The sequence below is a fragment of the Puma concolor genome, chromosome D2, assembly GCF_028749965.1.
Source record: "Puma concolor isolate L17-30 chromosome D2, mPumCon1.1.hap2, whole genome shotgun sequence".
NCBI lineage: Eukaryota > Metazoa > Chordata > Mammalia > Carnivora > Felidae > Puma > Puma concolor.
Genome location: NC_141677.1, coordinates 44185894 through 44199606, shown reverse-complemented (window position 1 = coordinate 44199606; position 13713 = coordinate 44185894). Strand labels below are relative to the sequence as shown.

At 46.6% G+C, this 13713-nt stretch overlaps 1 long non-coding RNA gene across 2 annotated transcripts in view; it reads right to left on the bottom strand.

The window, feature by feature from the left end:
• The window catches only part of LOC147576028 (uncharacterized), a 149647-nt gene that overhangs the window by 111835 nt on the left and 24099 nt on the right, over positions 1 to 13713 (bottom strand). The window contains exons 1-2 of one of the 2 annotated variants that reach the window (XR_015242000.1): positions 12507 to 12892; positions 11086 to 11182 (exon numbers count right to left, since the gene is read on the bottom strand). This is a non-coding gene — a long non-coding RNA (uncharacterized LOC147576028). Of the gene's footprint in view, positions 1 to 11085; positions 11183 to 12506; positions 12893 to 13713 lie in introns of those variants that run through there. The other variant, XR_015241999.1, reaches the window with a different exon arrangement.

Below are 13713 nucleotides of genomic sequence, written 5' to 3'. Positions count from 1 at the left end.
CTGTGCGGACAGCTCAGAGCCTGGAGTCTGCTTCAGATTCTGTGTCTCCCTCTCTCTCTGTCCCTCACCAGCTTGCACTCTGTCTCTCCCTCTCTCAAAAATAAATAAACATTAAAATAAAATAAAATAAAATAAAATAAAATAAAATAAAATAAAACAAAATATTTTTTAAAAAGGCTGCTCTGGGTCTAGATTTCCATCCAAATTTTAAGAATCCTAAATGTTCTATCCCATGGTCCTGCTGACATTTGAGGCTGATGTGCAGGGTAATGGAGCAATTGAAAATGCTGGGGGTTTTTTAATGTTTATTTTTGAGAGAGAGAGAGAGAGAGCACATGCAAGTAGGGGAGGGGCAGAGAGAGAAGGAGACACAGAATCTGAAGGACGCTCCAGGCTCTGAGCTGTTAGTACAGAGCCTGATGTGGGATTCAAACCCACCAACCATGAGATCATGACCTGAGCTAAAGTCAGACACTTAACTGAGTCACCCAGATGCCTTGAAAATGTTTGCTTTGAAGTAAGATTGCAAGGGTTTGAATGACTGCCTCTCATTTGGGGCAGTTTTCTAATCTGTAAATTGGGATCATCATAGTCCTACCCAAGAGGACTGTTTTGAGGCTTAAATAAGTTAAATGATAGAAAGTTCTCAGAGAAAAGTGCTGGGCACTCAGGAGCACTCAATAAATATTCATGATTATGATTATTATAGGCTGGGTTTTATCCTGTCCCTCAACAGCAGGTGAGTAGTGTCTTATCTGGACATGGCAAGATTGTAATATTTATAATAGTTCCTATCTCATGCAGGATGAGCAGTGACCACTCTGAACAGACCCCAGCATTAACAACCAGCATGTCAGCCCCTACTGACATTGAACCTGAGTCCTCAAGCTATGGACCTGGCCTAGGGGTGGGAAGAGCAGATGGAGGGCAGAGCTGGCCAGAGAGGTAGGAGAAAAAGATCCCCCAAAGGCCTCTGAAGCTGACAGCCAGCCCGGTGGAGAAGGGAGAGCTGGGGGCAGAGCCCCAGCCCTGAGGTGTGGATGTCGTGCACAAAGAGCCTTGCCAAGGAAAGGATGGAGGCCTGAGAGGAAGACAGGATCCAACCATAACCTGACCAGAGTCCTGAAAGGGTCTGGGACTAAGAGCACAGCTGGAACCACACTAAATGAGACCCAGGGATGAGGCCCAAGGAACGAAAATCCTCTATCCTGCCTGGCTCAGGTCTGGATTGTCTCAGGAGCCTATCTGCCTACAGAGGCAAGACGTGATGTAGATGGATACAGAGGAGTGGGTTTCCGACTTTGAAAGCCATTGAGGAAATAGGCCTGTCAGATCTTCCCCACTGAAAAGCCACCTGAGACTGTGGACCCTGCCACAGATGGGAACCCTGATCTCTGCCAGCAAAAGCACACTGTACTAACAAGAGCAGGAGGGCGATCCCTATCAAAATAACACCAGCATTCTTCACAGAGATAGAACAAACAATCCTAAAATGTGTATAGAAACAGAAAAGACCCTGAATAGCCAAAGCAACCCTGAAAAAGAAAACCAAAGCTGGAGGCATCATAATCCCAGAATTCAAACTGTATTACAAAGCTGTAATCACCAAGACAGTATGGTACTGGCACAAGAACAAACGCTCAGATCAATGGAACAGAATACAGACCCAGAAATGGACCCACAAATGTATGGCCAACTAACCTTTGACAAAGCAGGAAAGAATATCCAATGGAATAAAGACAGTCTCTTTAGCAAATGGTGCTGGGAAAACTGGACAGCGACATGCAGAAAAATGAACCTGGACCACTTTCTTGCACCATACACAAAAATAAACTCAAAATAGATGAAAGACCTAAATGTAAGACAGGAAGCCATCAAAATCCTAGAGGAGAAAGCAAGCAACCCTCTTTGACTATGGCTGCAGCAACTTCTTACTCAATATGTCTCAGGAGGCAAGGGAAACAAAAGCAAAAATAACTACTGGGACCTCATCAAGATAAAAAGCTTCTGCACAGAAACAATCAGCAAAACTAAAAGGCAACCAACAGAATGGGAGAAAATATTTACAAATGACATGTTCAGATAAAGGGTTAGTATCCAAAATCTATAAAGAACTTATCAAACTCAACAATAATCCAGTGAAGAAATGGGCAAGAGACATGAATAGACACTTTTGCAAGGACATCCAGATGGCCAACCGACACATGAAAAAATGCTCAACATCACTGATCATCAGGGAAATACAAATCAAAACCACAATGAGATACCACCTCACACCTGTCAGAATGGCTAATTTTAATTACTCAGGCAACAACAGATATTGGCGAGGATGCGGAGAAAGTGGATCTCTTTTGCACAGTTGATGGGAATGCAAACTGGTGCAGTCACTCTGGAAAACAGTATGGAGGTTCCTCAAAAAATTAAAAACAGAACTATCCTACGACCCAGCAATTGCAATTGCAATTGTATTTATCCAAGGGAAAAGGGTGTGCTGTTTCAAAGGGGCACACGCACCCCAATATTTATAGAAGTGCTATTGACAATAGCCAAGGTACGGAAAGAGCCCAAATGTCCATCAACAGATTAATGGATAAAGAAGATGTGGTATAGATATACAAGGGAGTATCACTCAGCAATAGGAAACAATGAAATCTTGCCATTTGCAACTACGTGGATGGAACTAGAGGGTATTATGCTAAATAAAATCAGTTAGTCAGAGAAAGACAAATATCATATGATTTCATGCATATGAGAAATTTAACATAGAAAACAGATGAACATAAGGGAAGGAAAGCAAAAATAATATAAAAACAGGGAGAGGGGAAAACCATAATAGACTCTTCAATATGGAGAACAAACAGAGGGTTGCTAGAGGGGTTGTGGGAGGGGAAATGAGCTAAATGGGTAATTGGCATTAGGGTATCTACTCCTGAAACCACTGTTGCACTACATGCTAACTAACTTGGAGATATATATATATATATATATATATGGCAGGAGCTCCAACATTGCAGCTTCAAAATCCATCCTGTCCCCTTCCCTTTGTCTGCTTCAAGTCTTCCTTCCCCTCCTTCCACATCTCAACTCCCATTAATCGCGTGGTCCTACTTCACCGATAACCAACCTCAGACTCTTCGGTCTTCGCCTTGAAGGGCCAGAGTCAGGACACTGCTCTGCCACCCAGCCCAGTCAGTCTTCCCCATGAGATCATCATGGGGTTAGAGACACTCCACTGCCTCTGTGGGCTCCACCTTCCCAGGCCCACAGCTTCTTGTCAGGAGGGGTATCCCACGTTTCATTTAGGATGAGACCGAGTGAAGGCCTCCTAATCAAGCAGAATGATTTCAACAGTGTGTCAGTCAGGGCCCCCTGCCTTCTGCACCCTCCCCTCTTGGTCTTTGATTGACAGTGCTATGTTATTTGGGTACAGAACAGACTTTGCCAAAGAGAAAAAGACACGGGGGTGGATCTTTGCATTTCTCTCTGGATGTGTTTAGGAAACCCTGCCTTGGATGAGCTGCTTCTGCCAAGGCAGATGATGATGATTAATGACTGGCAGGGGCAGGAGCTCTTGAAGATCATTTGGCCACAGGCTCCGAGAGAAAATTCAGGCAGCATAGCCAGAAGGCCAGCCCTCAGCAAATGCAAGAAGGACCAACCTTGTTGCTCTACCAGTGGAATGGAATTTGCAGTCCTACCAACCTGAGTTCCAGGCCCAGGCAGTCTGACCTTGAGCACATTCCTTAGCTCCAAGACGGTTTCTTTGTCAGCAAAATTGAGATAAAAATGCCACCACCAACACCCGCAGCAAGAATCTGGGAAGGATTAAATAAGATAACCTAGATAAAGTGTCTGTCCTGCAGCTGGTGCTCAATATAGTTTCACTCCTGTCCTCCGTCCTCCCTTCCCATCATAGCGGTGACAACAAATCCCTTCCTTTCCTTCCTCAGAGGTGCCATGGAGCTGGAATTTTAAGCAGCATCTTGGGCTCGTGCTGGCCAGTATTTCACTGCCCAAGCTATTCATCTGGCTCAACAGAGCTGCCCATCCTCCCTCCTCCTCCTTCTTATTATTTAGCATAGTCTCTATCTCCCATCCAGGCCATTTACAGTGCCCGTGAGTGCCTCTCACCTCCAGAACCCCTCCTAAGCACCAACGTGAAAAGAACTATCTTTTTTCACTCTCCCTGACCACCTTTGGATGTACAAGTCACTTAACACCAGGAGAAATAATGAATTTTCTCCTATTCTGCAGAGGTTACCCACCATGGGCCATTAAAAAGATACTCATTTTTAAAATATAGTTGACAGTCTGGAAGATGTATTTGAGGTATCAGAAAACGGAGCCCATTATGTGACATTTAGAATATATAGTGTGGCGATATATTCCTAAAATGTGCAATATACCTTATAAATTTATATTGCATACACGGCACTTAGATATTTGTATTATTTTTCCTCTGTGGATTCAGTTTTTAGATGATTTCCCTGTTTGAGCTACACCTTATTATTGGGCCCCTGGCCAACATAGCAGCCGGGATGGGGGGGGGCAGGGGGGAGGAGGGTGTGCAGGGAGTAGGGAGACATGAACGCAGAGTTCAAGGTCAGTCAGTTGTAGATTTCACACCAACTAGACTAAGGGAGCCCAGGGAGTTAGTGTTTCCATTTGCCAGGCATACTCAGATACACATTGCCAGTGATTACATGTGGTGGGCAGGTGCTAATTTCCCCCATTTTAAAGATGAGAGCACTGAGGCTGTAGCAGTGAAGTCACCTGCTGATAGTCATGCAGCTAATGAGGGGCAGAGGAAGGATCACAGCCCAGGTCAGCCAGATTCACAAAATGCACATTCACCTGCAATGCCTCACTGCCATCAAGGAAGAGCCCCAGGTCTGTGGGCCATTGTCTAATAGAGGAGACAGTGATAATGGAATAGAACTCAAGTCTGAGACACAAGGGGACATGAAAGCTCCTCATCAGAACTTCTGGGGCTGGAAATCACTTTGACTGGAAGAAGAGTTGAGGCTCAGAGAAGGTGGGAAGAAATGGACATGGTAGCTAAACACGAAATGCAAACTCCTTCCCATGGCATGAAAGGTCCACTCCAATATAGCCCCAAATTTCCTGTCCCACTGCCTCTCTCCTCTGCATCCATATGTGAAGACAGGTCTTCCCAACTCCCAGAAATGTCAAGTCCTATGGCTGAGCCTTCCCTGGTGTCATTTCCACTTCTGAAAGGCATCTCCTACTCACTCCCTATTTGGGTCCTGTTCATCATCCTCACTCCTCCTCCAGGTCTTCGCTAAACCTCCACCCCCCGTCCTGAAGGCTTTTCCACTCATCTACACCATGCTTCTGCTGTCTACACTTCACTTCCACATGTTAGTGTGTATCCTAACCCTGAGCTCCAACTCACCCATAAGACCAGGCCCAGAGTATGTGCTCAGTTAACACTTATCAGATGAAATGAGTGAACATCTGGGAACCAATTGACCCTTCTTTGCATTTTGGGTTTCTCCCGTTTTTCTGCAGTTGTTCAGAGTTGTTTTCCAGGGCTGTCCAGAGAATGTAGACTTTGAGAAAAGCTAACTTCAATTTCTTCCAAGGATGCAGCAAAGACAGACACTCTCCTAGTGTCCCACAGAGACTGGAATCCAAGGCTAATGGAAATGAAGAAGCAGACGAGATGAAATGCAGTGGGAAAACCTCTCTGACTGACTAGTGTGGTTCTGCCATTCCATGACCATTCCCCAGCCCAGGGGAGCTGCCTCACTCTGCAGAAAAGGAACCCAAGTCTCCATAGCTATGAGATGGCCTCATTCTCCCCAACAATGTTCCTGTCTTTGATTGCTTATGGACTGAACTCTATTTCATTCATCTAGTCTCTTCTTCATTTTTTTTTTGTATTTTCTTTAAATTTTGAGAGTGAGAGATAGAGAGTAGGCGGGAGAGGGGCAGAGAGACAGACAGAATCCCAAGCAGGTTCCACACTGTCAGGGCAGAGCACCATGCAGGGCTTGAACTCACAAACCTCGCGATCATGACCTGAGCCGAAGTCAAGAGTCAGATGCTTAACCAACTGAGCCACCCAGATGTTCCCAGACTCTTCTTTGTTATAGACTTACACTATTGGGTCCCAGGATGTCTCTGGTGTCCCCTGGCTACCTGAGTGGTGATACAGTGAACCGTCTTTTGTTGCAGATCTGGAGAATATGTCATAGGACGTAGAGAGCACAGGGAAGCATAGCTGTGATGAGTTCGCTTTCGAGCTCACAGAACAGAGAAGGGACTCAGACATTTCTGGTAAGTTGATGTCCTGAATTTCCCACCAGAACATAAGCTCCTTAAGGGGAGGGACTTCAGTGTTTTGTTTTGTTTTTTGTTTTGTTTTGTTTTGTTGAGAGAGAGAGAGAGAGTGTGCACTCCAGCTGGGGAAAGGGGCAGGGGAGAGGGAGAGAGAGAATCTTAAGCAGGCTCTACATTCAGTGCTGAGCATGACACAGGGCTTGATCTCATGACCCTGAGATCATGACCTGAGCCAAAATCAAGAGTCAGAAGCTTAACTGACTGAGCCACCCAGGTGCCCGCCCCAAAGGACGCCAGTGTTTTTCACCACTCTGTGTCTCTAGTACAAAGAACAATACATATCCGGAATTCAATAAATACATCTATTGAACGAATGAATGAATGAATGAATGAAGAGATGGATGGATGGATGGATGGATGGATGGATGGATGGATTGCTTTAAGGAGGGATTCTGAACCGGGGCTAAAGGCAGAGAGAGTGTGTGCAGCAACCCCTCTGTAAAAAGAGCAGCAACCCCTCTGTAAAAAGAAAGACAGTCAAGGCTGAGCACACCCTGGCTCATGTCCTGGGGGTGAAAAGGCTTAGGAACAAAAGGCGACAAAATTAGACTCCAACAATAAGAGATGCGGGGAGACTCCAAGTACAAGCAAGGTTGCCCCAGGACCACTGAAAGGTTGAGCACAGCCTGTGGAGAAGGCCATCTCCTATTTCCTCATCCGTGCAGGGACAAGATGCTGCTCACAGCCTGTCAGGACCACAGAGAGGTTCTGGCTCAGCCAGACCGCTCATGAAAGGGGTAGTTTCTCCCTGAGAGGTGCAGGTGCAGCAGTGAGCCCCTCCCTCAAACAGCAGACGCATCCATTGGAGGCCCAAGAAGAACCTGGGGGATTTATTGCTAAACCCACAAAAAGCAATTCTTGGGCTCCCAGAAATACCTAGGGAAGCAGAGTCACTGAGGGAAGCCTGTGGTCATTCAGGGTCCTGGGTGAGCAAAGTTCAGACATACTCTGGGCCCCCTGGTTGGTGGGACATAGGACTTCCAGGATACTCTTAACTGTCTGGTCCAGCAGCCCATGGCCAAAGACATGGTGCAGATCCCGGAAGAAGAGCAGGACTGAGACAGAACCACTCGTGAGCAGAGGCCTGGGCCTAGGAAACTTGCTCAGGCATGAGCGCAGTCCAGGGGTGGAGGGCGGGGCGGGGGGGGGGCGGGCATTGCCAGCACCACCTGGTGTTCCTGAGCTGAGCTCTCCCCACACTCAGCAGAGCACTTCCATTTGCAGGATGTGGCCATAACCCACCCCCACCCCCCACGGCTGCCTCATCCTTGCGCCGCAGCCATGTTATGAGCAATCTACCCACCAACAAGCCAGGCAGTGTTACAGATAGAAAGTGGGCCTGACAGCATGAGCTGGATAGGGTGAGCCCTGGGTTAAGCCTCCTGGAGTCAGGGCTCCCAGTGTCTCCCCCATTGGAGGTCTCAGGGTCTGCCCCACCTGGTCCCTGATCAGAGTAGAAGGGGCATCAACAGCTATAGGCCTCTGACAGGGAGATTTCTGAGATTAAGCTGGCAGTCTTGGATCAACCTATGACTTTCTGATGGCTGGACAACTGTGCCCCCTCAAGACTCCTGTCTCCTACCTTCCCAACGTTAGCCCAGCATATCTGGCTACCACTAGCACTGGCGTCTAGATCAGACATCAGCTGGCCTAGTCAGGGCTGGAATATCAGCTCAGGAAGAAGATACAGAGCGTATGCTGGGTGTATTCACAGAGCATGTGCTAGGTACCTGTCACAGTGAGCATCATCCCCTTTAATGACCACAACCTTGCAAGCTACCAAGAATTGAACCCACCATATAAATAGAAGAGTAAAGCCCAGTGGACTCCCTTAACTAACCCAAGGTCCACACTAGTGACTTTTCAGCTGATACAAGACTGAGCTCCCTCTGACTCCGGCTGTTCACAACCCCTTTCTGCATCTCCATGACCCCAGTCTTGGCCCGGAGCCTGCTAAGAATGCCAGGCAGCTTTAGAGAAGACAGAACCACCTCCCTGCTACCTCTGCCTTTCTCCTGCTCTGCTATTGTGCCCTTGTATCTCCCTGAGGCTCTCCAAGTCAGCACACAAGGATCTTTGTTCTCATTCCTTCGTTGGTCATCTTCCCAGTCATGTTCACCATATAGACAATGGCCTCTGCTCCAAGAAGCAACAGTGCTAATCCACGCCAGGACCTTGATTTGAGGCATCTTGCGTCTTCCTTATCTCCTTACTTTCCCCAACTTCAGACATTCCCTCACTTGTCTCCTAGGGCAATGAGCCTCTATCGGCCCAAGGCCATGTTCTCCCAGGCCTCTCCTCTAATGGCAGGCCCAAGCCCTGCCTTCCAAATTCAATTATTAGAAAACTTGCTTACAAATGCAAGTGCTCTCTCTCCCTCTCCCCGCCCCCAGTACTTCTTTTATCAATCCCATTTTCTGCAAGAACAGCCTATTCTTAAAAGCCAGCTCCACCAGCTCCTGGTCTCCAAGGCCTACACCTGCCATGGCCAAAGCCACAGCCAGAGGAATACTCAGGTCACTGCCATTCCTTGCCCTCAGTATTCACCACTTTGAGACTGTTCCCTAGGCCTAAGTTTGGTTCTACCAGGCCCTATCCAGGCCCGCCTCCCGCTTGGTTTTCTGTGAGAAGAGAGAGAACAGAAGTTTTGAGCTTGGGCACCAAAGCGGACCTCAGATTTTCAATTCAAATGGACTGAGCACCACATAGAGATCTCTGCTCTTGGACACAGATACACTTGTCATTTATGGTAATTTCAAGAAATTCCAAATCTTCTGAATGTAACATTCAGCCTGAATCCAAAGCTGGACACTTCTTGAAGATTTCAACACATAATAATACTAACTACAGTAACAATAGTAATAATACTGAGTGAATGCTAACACTACATTATGGCCATTGTATCGGAACTGAGAATCAGATTGTAAATGGTTTGCTACAGCTAATAGACCATTTACTACTGACCAACAACTGTGTGCCCGGCACCCTTCTAGGAGCTGGAGGATACAACAATGAACAAGACAGGCAAAGAGCACTGCCCTCAGGGACCTTACATTCCAGGAAAGTACCTGATGCATGCTGCTGCCCCAGATGGACCCCGAGAAAAGAGGGTGGCAAGTACAGAATGTCTGCTAAGCCCCAGGGGAATGCCAGTCAGGGAGGAAAGGGGAATGTCTGGGGCCATGGGCATTCAGCAGGTGCGCCAGAAGTCTGAGGGGCTCCAGCCTCTAGAAGCCTCAGGGCACAAGATGGCTCTTCCACTCACGGAGGTGGCTCTGCCCACACCCACCTCAGCACTCAAAAGAGCCTCAGGTCTCAAAAGATTTCCTGCTGCTTTGTCCTTAAAGCACACTCAGCTGCCATTGCTGTTTACAAAGTAAAGCTAAATGCACAGAGCGGACACTCAAAAAGCTTTTAGGACCTCAGTGCTATGCAATCCGGCAAGCGTTGAAAAAATGCTGACTTTAAGCAAAGCCACTCAGAGACTTCAGAACAATGCACGGGGGCACCTGGGTGGCTTAGTCAGTTAAGCGTCTGACTTCGGCTCAGGTCATGATCTCCCGGTTCGTGAGTTCGAGCTCCACATCAGGCTCTGTGCTGACAGCTCAGAGCCTGGGGCCTGCTTCAGATCTGTCTCCCTGTCTCTCTGCACCTCCTCTGCTCACATTCTGTCTCTCTCTCTCTCTCTCTCTCAGATATAAATAAACATTTAAAAATTAAAAAAAAAAAAAAAAGGATGCACGGTGCTGACCCAGGCGTCCCATTTTACAGCCATAGAGGAAAGGATGAATGCACAGACAGAGTGACTTGAGCAGCTCCCAAGATGCCTAGAGTTAGGTGAGTTTCACCCACGGGGACCCTGATTCTGACCTGTGGGCTTCACACTCCAGAGCTGAGCCCAGAGGCTGGTGGTGGAGGGAGCTGGACCTGAGTGCCTTCTATCCAGTGGCATTGTTCCTGAGCCTCAAGATTCAAAGTGAAGTATCCTCAGGCTATTTCTTTCCCTTGACAAAGATTTGGAGTCTCAATTGAGCCCAGGAATAGGGTGGCGGAGGAACCCTATAAAAGCTCCAAAGGAAGGAGCTGAATTTGACAACAGAAACAGGGCCATGGAGACAGAGAAGTGTCAGCCCTGAGAACTAAAGGCACAACCACCAGAACAGAAGCAAGACACAAAAGTGAGGTGGGGAAAAATAATCCACAAAGCACAACGCTCGAGGAGCTGCTGAAGAACCTGACAACAAAGGGGAAATCCTCAGAGCCATCCTCCCAGGGGCTCGTAGCGGGCGACCACATTACTGCCCATGATGTCTGTGTTCTCTGTGCATGAGCATGTGGGGCAGCTGGCCTTTTAACCCTGGGACACATGAATGGATTTTCTAATTAGTGCACTCAGGTTGCATGCCATTTATTTGAAAAGGCTAAGCACACATTTTTATACCAATCTCCCTTCCTTAAGTGCCATTTTCAAAGATTATATCCATATTAATACAAGACTGCTGGTATCGTGCCTAACCACAACTCTTACCTACCCACATCATATGAGCCATCATGTGGGCAGGTCCTACTAAAGCTCATGTTGGCTGGACTGGCGTTTACTCACTCAAAAAAACAGGACACTCTGGATAATCTCTGCAAGAGGAGGAGTCAAACTTGCAAAGACCCGGTATCACCCCTTACTTTCCAGTCCTCTGATTTCCATGAATAGGGAAAACAAACCTGGGGTATTTCCACAGTGATTCAACATCTGATTCAGTCACAGAGGCCATGAGGCAGTGCTGTAAGTTGTATCTCTGCCTTTCATGCACAGTCTTCCCTGAAAAAGAAATCAGGCAGTGGGAAATGAATGACTGGGTGTCTAGATGGCACAGTGGACCAGATTCAGTTTTGTAGAGACCTTGTGGGTTCCCAAACTGAGCCTTGTACACCAAGGGCAAGGAAAGAGTGAAGAGACAGGTCACTCCAGGTTGGTAGGTGGCAGGTTGAATAAGCAAAGGAACTTACTTACGAGGCTTGCTTGGTGGTCACTAGACAAATAGATCTCTGCACTGGCCCCCAAAATCTTAAAGTTTATGTGGAAGCCTTCACTGCATTCAGACACGTGTACTTTACAATCAGTCTTAACACCTTACTCTCTCCAACTATGTCTCTGAAACAGCTCCCACCAGGGGAACGATGAATAGTACAAACCAAGAAGGGAGGGGAGGTGGGGGGGAGGAAACAGCTCATAGGTCAACTGGAGGCCACATCCTCTTTGACCTCCTCCTTCAGACCTGAATTGAAATGTTCAGACAATGGGCTTTGGGAAGACAACGCCCTTCCCAGATCCAACAAGCCAATGAAGCACATTCATTTGAAATTTAAGGAGGGTGTGGGAAAAATACAGTCTAGATAAAACTAAATCTAAATATTCTGCAGGATAGAAACTTTAAGACAAAGAAAAACTCACAAGTATCTTCCACCAAATTATACTGTTTAAGCAGGGATAGACCCACATAGCTGTTTTGAACCTTTTTGTATTACTTGTGAATGCCCCAAACATTTCAAAAGAAAATTTTAAGAGAAAAAGGCCATTGAAAGTGAGAAAAGTGGAGGAAGGGAAGAAAGGAAGGAATAAACAAAAAGCAAGGTTTCTAAGAAAATATCACTGGTTAGAAGATTTGAACAACACACAGCTATGCATTCTTTTTCTTTTTAAGTTTATTTATTTGTTTTGAGAAAGTCAGACAGCATGAGTGGGGCAGGCACAGAGAGAGACGGGGAGAGAGAATCCCAAGCAGGCTCCTCACTGCCAGTGCAGAGCCCAATGCAGGGCTTAATTAAACTTGTGAAAACTGTGAGATCAAGATCTGAGCATAAACCAGAGTCGGAGGCTTAACTGACTGAGCCATCCAGCACCCTGAGCTATGCATTCTTACTCAAAGTAGGATCCACACCCCACAATGCAAAGCATTGGTTTACACATGCAAGCAGTTCAACAAGCTACAAGTTAAACACAAAGAGAGCCAAATCCAGACATATAATAAATTGTCAAAAGCTGTTATGCCCAGAATTCGTGATCCCCAAAGACCACCAGGGAGCCAAGTTCGATGCAAAAGCAAAGAGCCTTTATTCGAGCTAGCTCGAGCTCAGTCCCCTACCTGCACCGACGCAGCGGTGAGATGCCTGAGATGCCGGGGAGACAGCAAGTTTCAAAAGCACAAAGGTTTTATAGGGTCTAGGGGCAGTTGGTGAGGTAATGGCTGTGGCCTCAGCCGATTGGCTGGGGAAGGGTCGTGGCCTCCGCCGATTGGCTGGGGAAGGGTCGGAGTCCTGTTACGCAGGTCGCAGGGCGTGTTTTGATCGGGGAAGTTTGAACAGGTGAGTGGGAGGTTACTCAAGGGCACGAGGTGTGGCCTGAGGTTTCTGCGAATTTCCCGGAAAGGGGGCATGTCGGGGACATAGTCACTCAAGGTGGAGGACACAGAACAAGATGGAATCGGCCGGCGTAGGTCCACTCTTTCAAAGCCAAAGACAAATCGGCAAGGTTGTGGAATCAAGATCAACATAAAAGGCTCAATAGCATCTCTGTACAATAGCTATGAATAATCTGAAAATGAAATTAAGAAAGTAATTCTACTTACAATGACAGAAAAAAAGGATATTACTTAGTACATATTATAGACCAAAAATACATAGGAATGCATTTAACAAAAGAAGTGCAAGACTTGTACCCTGAAAACTTCAAAATATTGTTTAAAAGAAATTAAAGAAGGTCAAAATAAGAGAAATGACCTTTCACATTCATGCATCAGAAGGCTTAATAGTGCTAAGTGATGACCCTCCCAAATCGAACCATAGATTTGATATGATACCTATTGAAATTATAGCCGCCCCTTTTTTTTTTGGCTGCATAAATTGGCAATCCGATCCTAAAATTCATATGGAAATGCAAGGGAAACCGCTATAGAAACTTAAATATAGAAATTAAGATGGACACACTAGTGCTTCAGCAAGGCTTGATTTTAAAGGAGCACACTTTTCCCTTCCTCATTCTTGAAGCTTCCCTCTCCCCTTGACTTGTTTCTTTTACAGAATCCTTTGTTCCAGGAACTCAGTATTGATATTGACATCTCACTGACCTCAATGTATATACTTAGTAACGAGACTCGGATGGCCAGTGCCAGCACTAGTCAGGACATCACGTTGAAGACACGATGACCACGGCTGGCAGCACATGCCAGATGCTTACCAAAACCACCCAGATCCTGTATTTTCCTATAAAACCCCTCCGTCTTTTACCCCAGGCAGGTCTACAGTCTTGAAGACATTAGCCCTGCTGCAGCCTCTTTTGCCTGGCAGAGTAAT